This window comes from Amblyomma americanum, chromosome 1, assembly GCF_052857255.1.
Source record: "Amblyomma americanum isolate KBUSLIRL-KWMA chromosome 1, ASM5285725v1, whole genome shotgun sequence".
Lineage (NCBI taxonomy): Eukaryota > Metazoa > Arthropoda > Arachnida > Ixodida > Ixodidae > Amblyomma > Amblyomma americanum.
This window is the reverse complement of record NC_135497.1, coordinates 540,531,068-540,552,651: the sequence shown is the minus strand read 5'-3', so window position 1 is coordinate 540,552,651 and position 21,584 is coordinate 540,531,068. Positions and strand designations below refer to the sequence as shown.

Sequence of the window (21,584 nt, the reverse complement as noted above, 5' to 3'; positions counted from 1 at the left end):
TCGCGACACTATATTCCCGTGCAATAAAGAAAAAAAAAATCAGCCGCGGTGGCTCAGTGGTCAGCGCACTCGGCTACTGATCCGAAGTACCCGAGTTCGAACCCGGCGGCGGTGTTTCGGTGAAGCCGAAACGCACGCGCCTGTGCGCTGTGCTATCCACAGGTGGGCAGAATTATTCCAGAGCCCCTCCACAACGGCACTTCCTCTTCCATTTCTTCTCTCATTTTTTAAATGTATTTTTTCATCTGGCTCCTCCCATAATCATCATCAACGCGTGAAAATTTTTCCTCCCGTTCCCGTTCCCCAAAGCAGAGTAGCACCTAGGCCAGATATCTATTTTTCAGGCCAACCTCTCTGCCTTTCCTGTCAATAAACCCTCTCTCTCTTGTTTATCCCTTCCCTTACGGTGCGGCTCAGGGGCCCACCGAGATGAGAGACAGATACTGCGCCATTTCCTTTCTCCCAAAGCCGAGTTTCATTACTCATAACCGCGTGTATATTTAATGTATAAAGCCCGATCAACACATGCTTTACGGCAGTCGGCGGTGACCGGACCAGCGCCATGCCTCGTCCGCCTGACGACAACTTTAGTGTCTCGAGCAATACGAGCAAATTTTGAAAGAACGTGTATCAGTCAGTGTGCACCGAAACGTGGCCCGCTGGGGCGGGAATTTCATTGGGCTCAGCAGCTTTCGTACAAAATTTATCAAGAGTTTGTGACTGGTGCTGCCAGACATTTTTTTGGGAAATGACCCACCCAAATATGCGTAGTAGCAATAGTGGTTTTATAAAAGAAACAAAAGGAAGGAAAAGATGCACTCAACTGCTGTATAATATCTTTTGAAAACATAACGCCAAAAAGGCACGGACGACACAGATGTGGATGGGACATATAAAATATTTTAAGCGCCGGAAGTGCAGCCGGGGTTAATAAAATTAAGGGACAGAAATTCAGTAGAAGTGCTGAGGGAAGCTAGCGAGAAAGGGCATGGGGAGACGATTGTGCGCTATATATTCACAATATTTACAAATATATAGAAAGAGAGAGAGTTAGTGGCGCTCGCGTACCAGTGTCAGGCGCTGTTCGAATTAAAATCGCGGGCAAGCGACCACTGCACATATTATTTACGACATATTAACGCGCACGTCGTCCTCTCGGATCGCGTTCGCGGAGCACTGCACAAGCAGCCGGAGTGGGTCCTCCGACCCCGGCCGCATCTGCCTTCAAAATACAGGGACTTACGTTTGTATGTGCCGGATTTTAAAAAAAATTTCGTGTGCGCAAAATACCGGTCTATACTCGTAGATATTTTAAACTAGTTTACCTCCCTAGTTTCTACTGTACTTGTTCGCAGATTTCGCTCAAGCCCTTCGAACCGCACAGCCAAATCCATATCTTTATCCACTCACGCGCTCTGCTTTGAGATTTTTCGCTTTTGTGCTCTTTCAGGCGAGACATCTGCGGTAAGAGCACGCAAAACGCAAACCTCAAGAGGCTGGCGTTCCATTGTGGCTTCAGCTGCATAATATCGCGATGGCAGGAAAGCCGCGACAGCGCTACAGACGCTACCTCGAGCAGGGAACCAGCGCTCAAGTTCCTAGACAAACTGTGGCCAATGCAATAAAAAGAGCCAGGACTTCAGCCATTGCTCAGGTAGGTGTGTCTTACTTAGGTGCTTATGCAGGAGTCCGGTTTTCGACTGCTTGTAATTGAATCGGGTTTTTCACAAAGCAATTACTGGCTGTGGTGCATTGGAAACACGAAATGGTTTGCGAAAGCACGGTATTTGCAGGTGGACACCACCGCCGCATACCTCAAAGTTCATTGCTTATACGCCTTTTTTCCCCTCGAAATCAACGGAGTGTAAACCTTGTGTTGGTTCTAGCAAAAGGAAGGGCGCATTAACTGTTCGCTCCGTAGATTGAAGTTGAAGGCGGCGCACTGCAATGCACAGCACGTGTGTGTGCTGCTGTTCAACACGATGCGTGTTCGGCTGCAGCGATAGCGTAGCAAGAAAAATTTCTGGGGGCACTTCAGCGATCTAAGGTGCGCGAGGCGAAATCCTTTCCATGCGACTTTGCCTGTTACTGTTGCTGCTTTCGTGAACTACTAATTAATCGTTAATTAACTACTAATTATTGGTTGACTAACAACTAATTAGTGGTTATTCAACTGCTACCTACTAATTAGGGGTTGGTTATCTATTACAAAGTAATTAATGATTGATTCACAACTAACTGATAATTAATGGTTAATTACTAACTATTCAGTAATGGTTGATTAATCATTTCAAGTGACTATTTATTAATGACTAGTATTAGTTACAACTAGTTAACTAGTTAGTTGCTAGATATAACGGATGCCCGACAGATCCATGGCCGCGAGTATAAGCCATTAAAGGCTTTCATCTTAAAAAAAAAAGCAGTATTAGCATAATGGCTTCGCGCAGCGACCTTTTTTCGCTCCAACCATTAAGATTTCCCAGAAAATTACTGTTGCAGAATTGTTCGCGCCACTGTGGGTTTGACTTTCACTCGTAAATATTGATGTGATTTCTTCTTCTACCTCATTTTTTCTATGTTAGTTCCCAAGGTGCATATACAAGATATGATTTTGCCAGGCACTGAACGTCCGGATTAGTGCTTTTGCACTAATATATGCTGCAATTCTAGGCCGTTATTAATGTAAGCACAGTGGAGCTGAGCTTGTTAGCTTCGTAGTGAAACAAAATGATGTCCCAACAAAGTCATCAATTGACTGACCTATGTTCTTGAGCATGATCAGCAGAATTGACACAGGCTGTGCCCAAACTTTTTTAATGCTCTTGATACTCCTCGTGTGTGCATATTTACAAAGTTGCCCATTTCAATGCAGGTTTTATATGCATTAACAAATGTAACTTTCAGCAGTGCAAAATAGAAAAAATACATGCAAAAAGAAGATGAACATTTAAATAAAACAATAACTAAATAACTAAACAAACTTAAGTCTTGTCCTCACTCAAGACATAGCTCTGTGGTCCCTGTACTTATGGGTTTTCAGAAAGAAGTTTGCATGACTTGAATCTCTAATTAAGCCATGAACTTAACCAAGGCTATGAGTGCACATGAAAAAATGGCTTCTTAGGGGTTATGGTACTGATGGCAGCGTGCACTTGTGTGTTCAATCAATATTACCCACTTACTCGGGATCACAGGGCATTCGAACTCAAACCACTAACTCATCTGATATATGTAGTCAGGAAAATGTTTAGAAAATGTTAGATTGATGGTAGGCTCATGTACTCAATTTTATTTTCACATTTCATGTCTAATAACGTTACCGGAGATAGAGTGGTATGCTACAGAATGGGAAACAGTAAACAGTGACAGAAAATTTTGAGTACCTGTAGCTGCCACTTCCGCGCACTCTATTCCACGATTCATAAACCATTTTTTACCGATTGTATTAGTCCATGGACATCTTGGTGCTTAAACTTCTTGCTGAATTCATTAAAACAACATTAGAACTAGCTGTATTCGTTAGTGTTTTTGCTGTATAGAGCTGGCTGAAATCACTCGGTGCTCATAAGAAGGATTTTTTTTCAGCATGGCTAGAGCTACTTCACTGGAAACCTTTTTTGGGTTCATATGGTTTGGGAAAAAAAGTGGACGGCTAAGGAGAAAAACTAAATAATCAGTGCACGCCTGAAACAAAGCACTTTGTTCAAAACTATACTACCTTGCTGTTTGCTGAAGTGAAGTGAAGAGACAAATTTAAATTGTTCTTAAATTGTTCTAAAGATGTTTATTTTTATTTTCAGGACAATCAGAACCAGTCCGCTATAGGCTCAAGCCAGCATGAAAGAACTGAAAATGAATCATCAAGTGCCGACGACATTGAGGGCTCAAGTCCAAGCTTGGCAAGCACAACGCAAAGTGATGCCACTCAGGAAGTGCTTCCTGCTTATGAAGCTGACAGTGCTGAATCTACCAGTGATGGCCAAGACACGGACAGCTGTGACCGAGAATATGTAGAATGCAGCACTAACAGTGATGTTGAGGAACGTGAAACTGACAGTGCAGATGACTTTTCTGATGCTTCTGATGACTTTGAAGCGTACCTTGGGAAGCTTTCAAAGGAAACGCTGCCACATCAGTCAACAACCAAAGCTCAAGCACTACTGTTAGTTTTGGCTTATATTGTGACAGCAGGGCTTATCTGGTCACAGGTTAAAGGTCTTCTGACACTTCTTAATGCCCTTTTTGGAGAAGCAGTTGTGCCACAGTCTATCTATCTACTTGCTGCGGAAAATGTGGAAAGACAAAAAACAGGCACTGAGGTTGCATTTATTCTGCCAGCGTTGCCACGAGCATTTCGGAACTACCCATGACATTCCTGTTGACAGCGAATTTACTTGTGGTGGCTGCAACTTAAAGAAAAGTGTGAAAAGCCTAATAGAAATGGGAAGTTTTTTCATCATTTTCGACATCAAGAAACATTTATTGGATTTAATCAAGCATTATAACTCCATCCTCTTTGAAAATCTGCAGAGGCTTTCAACTGCGATACGAGAGCCATGAATTTACAAAGATGTGACTGATGGTGACCTGTATCGGAGCATTCGGCGACAGCTCAATATGTCATGGAGTGATGTCACAGTCACATTTAACACCGATGGGGCACCTGTGTTTGAGTCGTCAAAAAGTTCAATCTGGCCTATACAATTAATGTTGAATGAACTGCCCGTGGAACTTCGGTGGAGAAACGTGACACTCTCAGGGCTGTGGTTTGCAAAGGAGCATCCGCCTATGTACATGTTTATGCGAAGGTTTGTTGATGAGGTTAACAATATTGGAACAATTGTGTGGTCCCATGGTGGAAAAATTGTGAAGTCTGCGGTACATGCAGTTCTGTGTTGTGTGGACTCACCGGCAAGAGCGTCCATCCTCAACATAAGGCAATTTAATGGCTATTATGGGTGCACCTGGTGCCTTGAGGAAGGAACATGTGTTGATGGTAAGTTTTAGTGACTGTTTCAAAGGTGGTTTGTTTCATAAGGGGCCCACGGTAATACCGACTGACAGTTAATTAGTGTCGAAATGGTATTATGAAGGTGCTAAACTAGTGCTGAGTGAAACTAAATCATTGAATTAAATGTATAAACAGGGTCATGAATATAGAGCTACTTCCTGACCTTAAGTGGCTTAAGCGCGGTTCCCAATGTAGAACATCAGGTTCAAATAGGTGAATGTACTGTTTAATAAAGCATAATACTTTTAGAGTTTTGGACAAGCATTGGGTATGTAGTTGGTGCTAGGCTGTCAGAATTATATGTGGCACTTGTATGCATTACATCTGGGTTTAATTCCCAATGCAACTTGAAGGTTCAGGCTGAATTTTGCAAGCCATACATTAACACAGAAAGGGAACTGCAAACTATGCAACTTTTGCAGGCACGGTCAAGTACCTCTACCGTGGGCAGCTAGCCTGTGAACGGACACACGGACGTGTGCTGGAGGCAATGCGGCAAGCAAGTGGACTGGATGCAACATTTGTAGGCTTCAAGGGGCCATCTCCACTTCTCAGACTGAAGGGCCTTGACCTTGTATGGGGCCTACCGCCAGATTACATGCATTGCGTACTTGAGGGCGTGACAAAGCAGCTGGTGGAACAGTGGCTTTCAGTTACTGGTACAGCCTTCTACATCGGGCGGCATGTGAGGCTTTTGGATTCTAGACTATGCACAATTAAGCCTCCAATCAATTTCTCGAGGATTACACGACCCCTCTCGGAGCGTGCTTATTGGAAGGCAACTGAATGGAGGTACTGGCTTTTGTTTTATAGTGTCCCATGCTTGTCGGATCTTCTGCCTCGACCATACATGGTACACTTTGCGCTCCTCGTGAAGGCACTGTTTCTGTTGCTGCAAGATACTGTAAGTGAGAGTGACATCTCTACAGCTGAAGTTTTATTGCTGTCTTTTGTACAGCAGGTAGCTAGGCTCTATGGTGATACAGCAATGACGTTTAATGTTCATCAGCTGCTGCACCTACCTAAAGCCACTCGCATGTTTGGCCCATTGTGGGGCCTTTCCACATTTCCCTTCGAAGATGGAATTGGCCGCACACTGCGGCTTGTATCAGCAGCCAAGCTGGTGCCTATGCAGGTCGCTGAACGGTGCATTATGCACCAATTTTATCGGTGCATATTTCCACTCCCAACGACTGCTTGCTTCACCGCTTGTATTTGATGTGCTGCATATAATACAGTGTCAGCATCAGAATAATTGTTTGTACCGTTTTGATGATGTGGCTGTGCAGTGTGTTTTTTTTAATGTTAAAAATCTTTCGTACTTGTGTGAAGTGCCAAACCAAAAGGAAAGGGACTGATATGGCAATGTGTATGACGTACAGTTCATGAAGGTAGTTTCAGTGTAATTTTTATTTTTGTATTCCTTATAAGCAGCTCCTCAGAATCAACTGTTTTCATATTTGTGGGCCCGTCATTCATTTCAGTTAGCAACAATTACGCCAGATCTTCAGTGTGAGGGAAGGACATTTTATATTGTCACATGGTCAAAAAGTTCATTGTCAGCTTTAAATTGAGCACAGCCAAGAGCAGCAGGCATAGTCTTGGACAAGCGCCGAGCATGCTTATTGCCATGCCGCTGCCGAGTCACCCTGTTCCAGCATTTCCTGAGCACCTGAGAACTATTTTCAGTGCACGCTTTGGCTGCATCCCTCAAATGTCACTTTGTCCATCTATCGCCTCAAGTCGCAACTTACTTTTCTTTCTCATCTGTTCCCCCTTTCCCTGATGGTCCCTACGTCGTCACTCCGGACCTTGACGTCGCCCTCACGCGAAGTATTGCGCTTGCGCACACTGTCTGTACAATATCGGCAAACCGAGCATACCTTCCAGTTCTGAACTTTGGCTCATCTATCCAACCGCTTCCGCAAGGCATCTCACTCACCATCCTGTGCCCTGCTGCCGAATGTGTCATATCAGTGGTGGACAGCTGCTTACCTTCCACTCACCGATGCCTGTTGCCTGCGGCCTCATCCACAGAGAAACAAACGGACGACTACGCTGACATGATCTGTTCTGACCTACCGCCGATGCAGGCTCACGATCTTCGGTGCCTCTTATCATCTTTTCGCGACATCTTCGACTTTGATGCCCGTGTTTTGCCTCGTACCTCTGTGGTGACTCATCGCATAAACATCGGTGATGCCGCTCCTCTCCACAGACGTCCGTACCGCGTGTTCACTGCAGAACGCACTGTCATAAATCAAGAGGTGTACAAGATGCTCGCAAAAGACATCATCGAGCCCTCGTCAAGCCCTTGGGCTTCACCAGTTCTCCTGGTAAAAAAGAAGGACGGCAGCTGGCGCTTCTGCATTGATTACCGGCACCTAAACCGCATCACAAAAAAGGATGGATATTCGCTCCCGAGGATCGATGATGCATTAGATTGCCTTCACGGCGCCAAATATTTTTCTTCAATTGATCTCCGATCCGGGTACTGGTAAATTGCCGTTGATGAAAAGGACCGCGAAAAGACCGCCTTCGTGATGCCTGATGGCTTATATCAATTTAAAGTCATGCCATTTGGACTTTGTAACGCGCCGGCTACCTTTGAACGCATGATGGACTCCCTTCTTCGCGGCTTTAAATGGTCGACCTGCCTCTGCTACCTCGACGATGTTGTGGATTTCTCGCCTACTTTTGCCTCGCATCTCGAAGGCCTCTCCAGTATTCTGACAGTGTTTCGTAACGCCGGGTTCCAGCTGAACTCATCGAAATGCAAATTCGGTCGCCGCCAACTCACTGTTCTCGGACACCTCGTCAACGCTTCCGGTGCCCGCCCAGATCCAGTCAAAATTCAAGCCGTGAAGGACTTTCCTCTTCCTAGGTCGTCAAAAGATGTGCGCAGCTTTGTCGGCTTGTGCTCGTATTTTCGCCGTTTTATCAAAGATTTCGCCGGCATCGCTCGCCCGCTCACCGACCTTCTTAAGAACAACACCCCCTTTATATGGGGCCCTGCTCAAGAGAACTCATTTTCCTCCCTCGTTCATTTGCTAACCTCTCCGCCCATCTTATCCCATTTTGACCCTTCGTCTCCCACAGAGGTTCGCACCGACGCCTCCGGATATGATCTCGGTGCCGTGCTAGCCCAATGTCAACAGGGCCAAGATCGCGTCATCGCTTATGCCAGCCGCCTACTTTCCACCGCAGAGCAAAATTACTCCATTACTGAGCGCGAGTGTCTCGCCCTTGTCTGGGCTGTAGCTAAATTCCGACCGTACCTCTTCGGCCGCTCATTCGCTGTTGTCACTGATCACCACGCTCTCTGCTGGCTGTCTTCACTAAGAGATCCCACCGGTCGCCTTGGTCGCTGGGCTTTGTGTCTCCAAGAATATTCATACTCCGTCGTGTACAAGTCCGGCCGTCACGACCAGGACGCTGACTGTCTGTCCCGATGCCCTGTGGAGCCACCTGACCTAGAAGACGGTGAGACCCTGCCCTGCCTCTTATCGATCACTGCTCTCACCGATATCGCCAATGAACAGCGCCACGACCCGTCTTTACGACCTATCTTTGATGGCCTCCGCGCTGCAAACCGATCTCCGTCTCTGCAACTTTATGTGCTCCACAATGGCATTTTGTATCGTCGCAACCTATGCCCCGATGGTCCTCCGCTGCTGCTCGTCATGCCCCAACATCTACACTCTTCTGTCCTTAAAGAATTGCACGACCTGCCGACAGCCAGCCACCTTGGGGTGTCCCACACGTATGCTCGAGTGCGGCACCGCTTCTTTTGGCCTGGTCTGCATCGTTCCGTCAAGCGTTACGTTGCCGCTTGCGACCTGTGTCTACGTCGGAAGAGGCCCTCCACTTTACCTGCCGGCCTTCTACAACCCATCGACGTACGTCCAGAACCTTTTCACCGTGTTGGCCTCGACCTTCTTGGTCCTTTTCCCACGTCCATCTCCGGCAACAAGTGGATCGCTGTCGCAACTGATTATACGACTCGGTACACCATCACACGTGCTTTGCCTACCAGCTGCGCTACTGATGTCGTCGATTATCTTCTCCAAGACGTCATTCTTCACCATGGCGCCCCTCGTCAGCTGCTCACCGACCATGGTCGTTATTTTCTGTCCCGAGTGTATAATGACATTCTTTGTTCGTGTGCCACGCAGCACCAGCTCGCCACAGCTTACCATCCACAAACCAACGGGCTTACGGAACGGTTCAACCGCACGCTCACCGACATGTTAGCAATGTATGTCTCGCCAGACCACCGAGATTGGGATGCAACCTTGCCTTACGTGACGTTTGCGTATAACTCTTCACTGCATGACAAAACAGGCTATTCCCCTTTCTATCTTTTGTTTGGTAGGCACCCCATCTTGCCTTTGGACACACTCATGCCGCCTCCTTCAGTCACCATCACTGCTTACGCTCAGGACGCCATCGCCCAGGCCACGCTGGCGCGCCAAATAGCCCGTAGTCGGCTCCGTGCTTCTCAAGCTTCCCAGAAGTCCGCCTACGACCGCCGTCACCGGGCCGTCGAATATGACCCCGGATCACTTGTCCTTCTCTGGACGCCGTCACATAGCGTCGGCCTCTCCGAGAAGCTCCTTTCCCACTACCGAGGCCCTTACCGTGTGGTGCGCCGTGTCATCGACGTGAACTATGAAATTGCTCCCCTTGCGTGCTCGCCATCGTCCTCCGGCCCCATCACCGATGTCATCCATGTATGCCGCCTCAAACCTTATCACGACGCTCATACGTCACCACTCTAACGCCGGGACGGCGTTTCATCTGCCGGGGGTCCTGAAGCGGGAGACGACGACGAAGTTGAGGGAGTGACCCAGTGGACAGAGACGAAGACGACAACGAAGTGCTGGCTGTGTGCTGAGTGCCGCTCGTAGCTGTTCTTTTCCGTGTGTACATATCTGTAAATATATTCTTTCCCTCAACAATACGTTCAAGCTCAAATTGGCAGCATTATTATAGTAGTTCTGATTATTCTTATGTTATTATTATTATGTTAAAATGATTGATGGCGCGTATTGTTATGTACTCAGAATTTATGATATTGCAGGTTGTCTATATTTCCACTCCCAACGACTGCTTGCTTCACCGCTTGTATTTGATGTGCTGCATATAATAAAGTGTCAGCATCCACCAGCTGATCAGAAGAATTGTTTGTACCGTTTTGATGATGTGGCTGTGCAGTGTGTTTTTTTTAATGTTAATAATCTCTCGTATTTGTGTGAAGTGCCAAACCAAAAGGAAAGGCACTGATACAGTTCATGAAGGTAGTTTCAGTGTAATTTTTATTTTTGTATTCCTTATAAACAGCTCCTCAGAATCAACTGTTTTCATATTTGTGGGCCCGTCATTCATTGCAGTTAGCAACAATTACGCCAGATCTTCAGTGTGAGGGAAGGCCATTTTATATTGTCACATGGTCAAAAGTTCATTGTCAGCTTTAAATTGAGCGCAGCCAAGAGCAGCAGGCATCATCTTGGACAAGCACCGAGCAGGCTTGTTGCTATGCCGCTGCCGAGGCACTCTGTTCTTTATGGGTGCGAGTCAGCCCAATAAATAGTTTCTTTTAGAAGCCTTTTTGCTGTCTTCCAGACTTTCGAACTGCCATTGGAACTACGAAACAAATGTGAATGTTTACTTTATGCTTCAAAGTATTTAGTGCAAATATGAGAACAGATTGGCACCCAGGCTGACATGAAATCCATTGATTGCATTTTTATGACAGAAGGATATGCCCAGCCTTGGAGCCTCATAGGATGATTATGCTTTCTCCTGTTTGATTTTTGTATGTTTGAAATGTTTGCTGCTTTTCGGTATAAAGAATGTATTCTATTCATTATCATATTTTGCTAGCATGTCTTTTCAGTTTCAGCATGTTCCTTTTACGCCATTTATTACTCCCTCTGCTTTGTTGTTGTCGAACATGTATAATAAATCATATCTGTAGGTGTGATGACAACCTCGAAACAGAGTGCACTTATTTTTGAGGCATATATGTTCCATGGGTGTGGGTGTGTAACCAAACTAGATCTGTTATACTGCTGTGGATGAAGTTGCTGTACACCTAGCTAGCTACAGTGATACAAAAAAAATTTTGGGCGAATACCCCTCAAATGAGGCTCTAGCCAATGGTGCATGCTGGCCGTTAGGTGTGATGCATACGGTTAATCGGGCCTGCTCCCCTAGTGTGACACATAGCAGGGGGCTGGGCAATGGGTAGCCATAAATCTGCATATGCCAGTGCGATCTTGTTACATCACGCTGTACCTGTCACGTAGGCAACTGTTTTCAACGGGACACATCGCCTGAGCGCCGAGTGACTCGATCGCTTGCATGGCACACGCGATTAACGAAGCTGTGCGGCTCTGCATCGATCGCCTCGGAGTGACTTCGATGTCTGCACTGCACAGCTTCGACAGCGCGAATGTAGAGCGCTTGCCTGCTTCGTGAAAATTCTCGGTCGAAACGTCGCGCCGCGGCCTTATCTCCAGGGAAAAAAATGTCGAGTTGCGGTGTCGTGTAGCCCGAGCAGATGTGCATTCGCTGCGTTCTTGCCGCGCAGTAAGCCAGCTGGGCGCTTCATTTAATAGAATCTCCGACTGAAGCGCGAATTCTTCATTTCTTCATGAAAATCGGTGCGCGTCTGCGGGCTCTGCTCGATCGAGCTCGAGACGAGAATGCATGCGGCATCTGCACCTTCCCAAAAAAAAGTGGAGGGAACGTGCATATGCGTATCATATATAGCTCACCCGGCCGTGTAACCACTGCGCCGCACACACATGAATGCGCGTGTACTCTCTTTGGAATTGAATGAGCCCGTCGGACAGCGCGGATTCACTGCATCCATGGAGTGACCAGACGAAGGATCGAGCCGAAATTAAGCCGCAGGCTCCACTCCTGGTGGTGCCCTTCCGTCAATTCTTTTAAGTTTCAGCTTTGCAACCATACTTCCCCCGGAACCCAAATACTTTGGTTTCCCGGAAGCTGCCCGCCGAGTCATTTGAGTAACTCAGGCGGATCGCTGTTTGGCATCGTTTATGGTCAGAACTAGGGTGGTATCTGATCGCCTTCGGACCTCTGACTTTCGTTCTTGATCAAAGAAAACATTCTTGGCAAATGCTTTCGCAGTAGTTCGTCTTGCGACGGTCTAAGAATTTCACCTCTAGCGCCGCAGTACGAACGCCCCCGTCTGTCCCTCTTAATCATTACCCCGTATTCCAAAAACCAACAGAACAGAAACGGGGTCTTGTTCTATTATTCCATGCAAGTTTATTCAGGCGACTCGCTTGCATTGAGCACTCTAATTTTTTCAAAGTAAAAGCGCAGGCCTCCTCGAGACGCACCAATGAAGGGCACCAAGAGAGGACCGGCATGATGTTCAGTCCGAGCCGTCGCATCGGGTGGATGCACTACTCGTCTGGAACTGAGATCCAACTACGAGCTTTTTAACCACAGCAGCTTTAGTATACGCTATTGGAGCTGCAATTACCGCGGCTGCTGGCACCAGACTTGCCCTCCAATTGATCCTCGTTAAAGGATTTACAGTGTACTCATTTCAATTACGGGGCCTCAAAAGAGTCCCGTATTGTTATTTTTCGTCACTACCTCCCCGTGCCGGGAGTGGGTAATTTGCGCGCCTGCTGCCTTCCTTGGATGTGGTAGCCGTTTCTCAGGCTCCCTCTCCGGAATCGAACCCTGATACTCCGTTACCCGTAACAACCATGGTTGGCAAGTAACCTACCATCGAAAGTTGATAAGGCAGACACTTGAAAGAAACGTCGCCGGCTCATGGCCATGCGATCTGCACAAAGTTATCCAGAGTCTCCACAGAGTACGGGCAGAACCCGATGGGTCTTGGTCTAATAAAAGCGCCCGTCAGCCAAAGGCCTTCAGGCTCAATGCATGTATTAGATCTAGAATTGCCACAATTGTCCAAGTAGAAAGAAACGATCTAAGCAACCATAACTGATTTAATGAGCCATTCGCGGTTTCGCCTTATTTCGGCATGTACTTAGACATGCATGGCTTTATCTTTGAGACAAGCATATGATTACTGGCAGGATCAACCAGGTAGATGCATAGGCAAACCCTTGTCGCTCCTCAAGGGAGCCCTGTCGCGGCCGATCGGGGCCCCTCTCACCCCTCGGCGCGCGACGCGCATCTTTTTCGCGGCAGCTCTCGCTGCCCGTGCATCGTTCGAGCTCGCTGCGGCATCCGACCCGAAGGCCCGGTTACCACCGCGCGGCAAGAGAGCACGCGCCCTTAGGGCCGTTGTACGATCGTTTCGGAGCGCCTTCCGCCTCGTCCGCTTCGGGAGCGGTCCGCCAGTTTTCGGCCGCCAGGCAGACGTGAGGCGGAAAGGTGTTGTACGATCACTTTGGCGCTTGCGAGCGAGGCGGATGGTCCCAGCATGCCGATTGGCGCGCCGGGCATATCCGTCTGTCCAATAGCCTTCTCCGGCTGGTGGCAACCTAGCCGGCGCGAGCGCACCGCCAGCATCGCTCCACGCGCCGAAATGGGCTCCCGCATCCCAAGGGGCAGATCGGTATGCGCCCGACTACCTTCTCCCTTGCCTCCTTTCCCGCCCCCCTCTCCAAACACCGATATCCCTGCACACTGCGCTCCCCCCCCCCTTCCCTACCTACTTCCCGTACGAGCGCCCCCCCCCCCCCCCCCCATAAAAAAAAATAACCTGTTTTCGTGGTCACGTGGTACTTTTTTCCGTTCCTCGGCGACCTGCACCTAGGCCTAGTAGGCTGCGCTTCGGCATCGCCATGGTGTGCGTGTTGAAGTTCCTGCTTTTGTCGGCGGCTCTCGTCAGCGACCCTTGTGTAGAGATTTTGCGCACTACGAGACGAAAAATGCAATGCTCTGGTTTCAGGCATGCACGTTAGGCAGAAACAGAACTTTGTTCCAGTGCAAAGTGGAGAATCTGTGAATGCTAATGACCACAACCATTTCAGCCGATCCAAGCAAAAAAGAAATGGGTTCAATTTATATCTGGTGTCAGCCTCAACTGATCCAGAGTTGCGTCAATACTGCAGGGCTCGCAGGAATGAGTGCAGACTAGTATTGCAAAGCCAACCGCCACGCAACAGTGCATAGCACATTTCAAGGCATTAAAAAAGCCTTGTAACTGTTGTTTGATAACATGTGCAGGAATAGTTCTGCCATGACCATGAAACAGATGGGATCGGATAAGCGTTGCAGGCAACTTATATAAGTGAGGAATGTTCAATTATGAATTTACTGATGAGCACATAAATTTCTGCTCGTGGAAAATGCGAGGAGGGCTAAGAAAATCCCGGAACATACTACATTGCCGACACAAGTTCTTGCAGGCCAACCAGGGTTATCATCACCCTGCAGGCAAATAATCGTGTTCATAGGCAGTCACAAACAAATGAAGGCAGCATATGAACGTGCAAATGTGCATGGATTACATCTCTTGAAGGCTTCGATAATGCCTCATCAAATAAACTAATGCAGCTGATAGCATTAAGCGCTGCTGCTCAACAACTGCTCGGCACTGACAAAATCAAGTTGGCAAACAGGCCTCCAACAAAAGCATAGAGACAGCTTAATTCACTTTGGTACCTTTGTTTGACGTGTGGCACACACACACACACATACAAAATGACGGTGCCCCCGAACTGACATTTGCACTGCGCACCGATTTTTTTCACACAGGCTACATAATACCGCTGGCACACTGTCTCAACCTGCGCACCCATGATCATAAAACGTACCACTGTATCGTGCACCAAGACGCACAAGAATGGCGACGCTGCTGTTGTCGCAGCAGAAAACACTGCGACGGCCGTGCAGCCAAGATCGTGTCAAGTCGCACACGCAGCAGTTTGCTATTTAGCAGAAACAACGTCGTGGGCTCGCCTCGGTCACGATCACTGCAGCCATCGCAACGGAAGCGACCAGCTGCACAGCTCCAAGTTCATTTCAACATTCGGAAAGCGGCGGGAGTCGCGAGTTTTTCGCAGATGAACATATCGCTGATTTGACGGGAAAGCACTCGCACCGACCATAATCACTTTCACTACGCGGACACTTGTCGCTATGCTGTGAAACTTGCGCACGCACAGGAAAATAACTCGCAGCAGATATTCAAAACGCTTGCCACAAACACAAACAGCTCGAAATAAACACTTCGTGACACCGCCATTGCACAGGTCTTGCGTCGGTTTGCAGAGCCGCAGCAGGAATTACAAACGCATGCAAAAACCAAAAACAGCTCGAAATAAACACTTCGTGACACCGCCACTGCACAGGTTTGCATCGGTTTGAAGAGGCGCTCTGTCAACTCCGTCAACGTAGATGATTACAGAATTCAACTAGTGGAACTATCGCTCGCCACTGCTGAACGCGGCGAAGTTTGCAGTCGCTCTGAACCCTGGTAATATCAAGATGTGTACAATATAATATGCTTCGCGACATCGCTGCCACTGCCCAGGCCGCGCTCCCCAGTTCAGTCGACGGATGGCCATCTTGCCCCGGCAGGCCGGGGCAGAGCAGAACCGAGGCGGAGGGAGGAGGGGCTCGGACGTCACTGACGTCACGGGAAAAGCAGCCAATAGCTGCAATCCGGTCCCCGGCCGGATGCGCTCGTCCGCCAGAAAGTTGAAGTTCACCAACTTTCCATCCGTTCGCCGAACGAGGCGGATCCGCCAGCTCCGCTCCCGAAGCGGACGAGGCGCTCCGAAACGATCGTACAACGGCCCTTAGGCAAAGCATTTGTAACGCGCCCACCAGTGCGCACGCGGCCGCTAGGGCCGCGGCGTTCAGGCACTGGACGGCGCTTGCTGCGTAGCCGAGACGGCCAAGCCGCCAGACGACGGGACACGCCCGCGTCTTCGGCGCAGTCGCACGGAATCGAGTCCGGGTAGCACAGAACACACTTCGTAACACGTGGAAACAGCGTCGTCCGACAACCAGCCCCTATCGCAGACGCGGATGAGGCTGCAGACGAATACCGTGGGGTCCACGGGACGGGGACACGCTGGGCACGAGGCCGCATATCAAGACCCGTACGGCGCGCGCGCGCTCGGGCGCACGCTACCGACAGCGCCACAAGGACCCCCATATAGTAGCAGCGATAAGTACCCAGACCTCCGTGGGTTGGTAAGTGGCCGTACTCGTGCCGATCTCGCCGTAAATTTGGCGCAAATCGTGCGGCACCCATCGGCGGCATCGCGGCGCGCGCGTTTTGGGGCGCCTGGCGCGAGCCGAACTCGTGGGCTCTGCCGTGGCGCTTGGCGCCGTGCTCGAGGCGCCTTCGCCGCAAGAGCCGCGCAAATCGCGCGGCACCCATCGGTGGCATCGCGGCGCGCGCGTTTCGCGGCGCCCCGCGCGAGCCGAACTCGTGGACTTTGCAGTGGCGCTATCGGCCCCTCTGTCGGTACCGCGGTTCCGCCGCGGGACCTGGCCAAATCGCGGGCGCGGCAGCGCGGCCGGCATCGCGGCGCACCACACGAGCCGTAATCGTGGACTTTGCCGCCGCGCTAAACGCCGTACTCGGGGCGCTTTCGGATCAAGTGTCGCACAAATCGTGCGCGAACTCGTGCAAATGCCATGAGCCGAGGTCGCCAAATGCACAAATGCGCCTCCGGGGCGTCGAGAGGCGCGTTTCGGACTTCGCCGACGAAGCGCGCACTCTACACCTCCGCGTCTACCGCGGCGGTATGACCCCCTTATATATGCAGCGATAAGTACCCAGACCTCCGCGGGTCCGCCGGGGCGGCTTCTCTTGAACTGCTATAACTCCGCCGGGCGACGCACTAGAGCGGCGCAAAAGGTATCAAATTCTTCGTCTTTTAGAGGCCTACACGCTGCTGTAAACATTTTATGGCCTCGCCTAAAGGAACGAGCGCGAAGTTTGTAAATGTCGTTGAACACTGCCCGAGCCAGACAGCCTAAACGCCAGTATCTTCGGATAGATATAAATCACAGAGGCGAAGAGGGTGGCAAAAGCTTCGCGCTTTCGCGCCAAGTAAGCCGATGCCAAATTCGCACTTCTCCGAGGCTTGGTACGGCCGCAAAAAATTCCCAAACGTTACCGGGGCGAGGAACCCTTTGTGCAGGGGCGAGCGCTTATCGCTTGTATCTTTCGATGGTGCAAGAAGAGAGAGGCGAATGTGGCACCAAACGATTTGCCGCTCCGAGACCTATCCTGCGATGGGAAAGTCGTGCGCCTCCGATATGCAGGAGAGCGGCAAAAACTTGAAAACTCTATCGCGTCCGCCCCAGGCGAGACCGCCTAAACGCCTCTATCTTCGGCTAGTGAAGAAGCAGACGGACGAGTTTGAGTTTGAATTTATTTCCACAAACAAGGAGATACAATTGTTGTGAGAGATACAAGGGGAAAAAGTTTCTCAGGGGCAGCTTGACCGACCACAGTGCCGTTACAGAGGCTGCAGCAGGGCGGAAGTGAAGGCTTGTAAATGAACCAGGGTTAAAACAAATGCAAAACAAGAAACACAAAAAGATACAATTGCAACAGTAAAAGAAAAAGAAAACGCCGTACACCGCTTATTAAAGAAAGACATAGAGGCGCACAAAAATATCTCAGGCAGGTTTGTCAAAAAACAAAACAAAAACAAGTGAGCACGTCGATGTCACATCGAGTAGTGTCATTTAGTAACTTCGGCAACCTGTAGCTTAACATTTGTTGACCACAATTAGTTAGCTTGCGAGAAACACACCAGGTCTCCGGATGCTGGAGTAGTGTAGGGGGCAACGCGTATTTTTTGTTTTTTTTTTACTCACGAAATTCCGACATGCGTGCCTAGAAAAAAAAACAAAAAAAATATCAGAACAGAGCATTGCAAGAGCCGACATAGATGCAACATATGTGTAGAAACTGTGTACCTACCAAGAAAATTAAAACAAATGTGCGAAAGATATAAGCAGGAAAAATAAAATAAAAAACTATAGTGCATTTCCCAGGAACTGACTTTTCGCTCGCTTACAAAAAGCAGACAGGAAAAGATGAATTAAATCGGGATGGGTTTCAGTTGAAATGCTGCGTAGCATAGTTGGTTCTGTTTCTTGGTTTCTGTATATTTGTGCGTCTAAACCCATATCGTTCGTGAATTTATGTGTTTTCAAACCCCGGGGCATCTCGGAATCAGAGGAATGAGGTGTGACAGTACGCGGTGCAGCGACGCTGCGCGTCATAGGGCGACCACGTTTGATCGCAGCTGTGTTGATCGAGCTCGACGACGAAGACGAAGAACCACGATTGGGAGGCGGCCTGGACTTCGCCTTCCCCCTCCTTCCGACAGCCTTTGTCTGCGACGGCCTGGACCTCATCGCAGACGGATTCGACGTCGGTTGCGCATGTTTCCGAGGTCGACGCATCATCCGCGGAACAAAGTCGTCATCCGTCCCCGAACTCGAGGAGACAAGATTGGAGCACCCTCCCCCCTCCTCCCCATCCACGTCACCCGGGGCGGGGGGCCCAGAAAATGAAGGGAGGCTAGCAACAGAACCCCCCTCCCAAAACCCCGTCTGCCTGAGCGGGGGGAAAAAAGAGGAGGGGGGCTTCACAGCCCCCATCCCCCAAGGTAGCATCACTGCCAGCCAAAGGGCGTTTTGGTCGAGCTCCTAGGCCCCCCCCCCCCATGGGCCCCCCCCCCCCCCATGGGGACCTCAGGGTCCGCGACCACGCCACGGTCAAGTTGGACGGAGGTGCACCGACTCGCCGAAGCCACGGGACTATTAAAGCCGCCGTCCCGGGCCTCGGTTAGCACCTCCATAGCCAACGGGCGAGAGCCGGGGAACACAACAGGCTGCGGAGCACCAGGCCAACTCACCACCGACTCCGGAGTATTCAGGACACAGACGTAAGAGGCGGCCTCCGGGTCAATGGCAAGCAGAACTGGTGACGCAACAGGTTCCCCTGCCTCACCACTACGATCCATCTCATCCGTTGCATTCAGTGACTCTGCCAAAGCAGACATACCCCCAGGGGGGGAGTACCAACCACATGATCGGTAGAAGAGGGTTTCCCCTCCAGCATTTCAGGGCCAGGCGTAGATTCCAGGTCAGCAATTGCCTTCTCATCCTCCTAAGTGAAAATATGAGCACTTGGCTGATGCATAACCTGCAGTGTGACATCCTCATTTAGATTACCATCGTCCCCTGCTTGCTGGGCAGGAATCATCAAAGTTGATTGTATTTGTTCATTGTCAGTGGGCAATATTGCAGGGTTCTCAACGCTTTGGAACGCCTGACCTTTGTGCATTTTGCCATGATGAACTTTCAAGCCAAAAAATGATTTAAATGATTTACCACAGAGCTGACAGGCTCTGGGAGAGGTGGGCTCCGGCGCCCCAGAAGCACCAGAGGCCCCACGGCCATGCCCCTCACCACGCACAAATGGAGTGACCGCCTCTCGGCAGCCACTTCTAAGGTTTGGTACATTTTTCTTCATAGCGCCATTTGAATAAAGAAACCGAGGGGGTGCTAACCCCAAGGCTCAGAATTTGCCCTCACAGTTTAGGACCTGGGCCAGTGTAGGGACTTAACACCCAGGCTCCTCTTCCTGTTCTTTAGCCCCAGTTGCCTGGGTTGCCAGCTGGTACCTGGACATGGGCCGATGGTCACACCCAGAGGTCTGGAGGCGAACAGGGCATCAGGGCCGCTGGAATTGACCCTGGAGCGGAGATGTGATCTGTCACCAGCCTGGTGGCGGATCACACATCCACGGATGGGCCTCGGAGCGGCGAACGGTTTGGTGCCACATACGTCTCTTTCCTTTTGCCCTATCGGAAGATAGGGCAAGCGATAAGTGTTCGCCCCGGTACCGTTTCGGAATTTTTCGCGGCCGTCTCAGGTGCCAAGTCTCGTCCGTTCTGTCGGATGCCTTCTGCTTTCCGTAAAACCCTTCATTTATAACGCGCCTTTCCTTCGCAGACAGCACCTAGAAGATCCGAGTTATTTCCAAGCAGAAAGACGTGTGCGCCGGTCTGATTTCCTGGCACGTGAAAACGGTACAGAAAAGGGCTATGCGTTCGCGTGGCGGGAAAATGGGCATGTCCTTGTGCGAAAGGCTGCAGGCCAGAATGCGAGCCATTCGCATCCGAGATGAAAATTACCTGAGTAAAATGGGGATGACTGCACTGCTTTGTGCGAGGAATGCCATTCGTAACGCGAGACCGTGTTTACCAAGATTCTAGTTCTTTCGAGGTTCTAAAACAGGCCGGCCGCAAAAGCCCGGTCCACATTTTTCTTTTATTCCGCAAACGTGCGTAGCTTAAAGAATAAGGATGAGGAGGTCAACATTTCTTTTTTTTTATCTTCTTTAAACCGCAGTTTTGACATATTGCCATTCAGTGAAACATGGTATGCACAAACTGCGGACATCGTCCGCTTCGAAGGATACAGGTGCGGTCTAGGAAAAATAATAAAGGCGGTGGAGTTGCACTGTAGGTTAAAAATAATCTTTCATATAAGTACAGTTTTTCAAGTCTGCGCTTTTTATCAATAGAAGCGGTTCTGTGTTCGGGGTTGGTTATCGGCCCCCTTGTGCAAGAATTTTGTTCTTTTCTTGATAGCATACCGATAAGAAACCAATTGTAATTATGGCCGATTTTACCATAACATGTGTTGGAACAATCAGCGGCAACAAGTGACTTTCTCGACATCATTTTTTTACATGGTTTCTCTAACATTGTTAATGCGCCTACACGTGCTACTTGGGGTCGAGTGAGACCCTAATTGATTTATGCTTGACTAATTGCGACGAACAGGACCCAGGCGTCTTGCTAAGTGATTTTAGTGACCACGTTTTCATTTATTCCAAGATGGTGTGCACAAATCACTACACCTCGATTCAGCCTGTAACACAGGAAAAAAAATGAACACATGGTCTCCAATGTGTACTGTCTTTGCGAAATTGACCCTGATCTAGTACACAATAGTCGCAAAAAATAATAGAGCTGCGCTTTTACTGTAGCAATGTTATCCAAGGGCAAAGAAGCGCCAAAAACTTGCGAAAAACTTCTGCTTTAGTAAAGCGCATAGAGGCCGAAACCATCTGTTTGGCATATTTAGAAAAAAAAATAAACGAGAGAGCTGTCAATTCTAGAACAGCATAAATAAGATAGGAATAAATTAGGTTCGGACATATATAAATCTCGAATTCATCACTGCAGTGGAAGGTTCTCACGAATTCACTGCGATCCGCAAAAGACCTGGCGTACTGTAGAGGAAACTCTACAAAATACCGCAAACAGAAATCCCGGTTGATATGTAAACAGGGGCGGGGGGTACTAAGAGGCGAAGCTCTCGCCAATGTAACGAACAAACACTTTTCAACATTTGGAAAGTTTAATGGCGCTGACCAACGGACATTTTGGCGCCAGCTTTATTTCAGTGCAGTTCATTACAGGTTTCGCTATTGTTCGCTTATCTGGGGAGTCACTGGGTAATGTAATCTTGAAAGGCCCTTTTTATTGCAAAATAAATCTATTCGCTTTGTTGAAAATTTTTCAAGATATGACTCCACATATTCCTACTT

General features: G+C 49.1%; 1 long non-coding RNA gene and 1 pseudogene across 4 annotated transcripts in view; one reads left to right on the top strand and one right to left on the bottom strand.

Annotated features, from left to right (window-relative positions):
- The window catches only part of LOC144116300 (uncharacterized), a 35,733-nt gene extending 24,727 nt beyond the window's left edge, over nucleotides 1–11,006 (top strand). For all 4 annotated transcript variants that reach the window (XR_013311827.1, XR_013311824.1, XR_013311826.1 and 1 more), the window contains 3 exons: nucleotides 1,451–1,654; nucleotides 3,804–4,999; nucleotides 5,437–11,006. This is a non-coding gene — a long non-coding RNA (uncharacterized LOC144116300). The remainder of the gene's footprint in view (nucleotides 1–1,450; nucleotides 1,655–3,803; nucleotides 5,000–5,436) is intronic.
- A 995-nt stretch (nucleotides 11,007–12,001) lies between these two features.
- Nucleotides 12,002–13,117, bottom strand: LOC144116869 (small subunit ribosomal RNA; annotated as a pseudogene).
- Nucleotides 13,118–21,584: the final 8,467 nt, after the last annotated feature.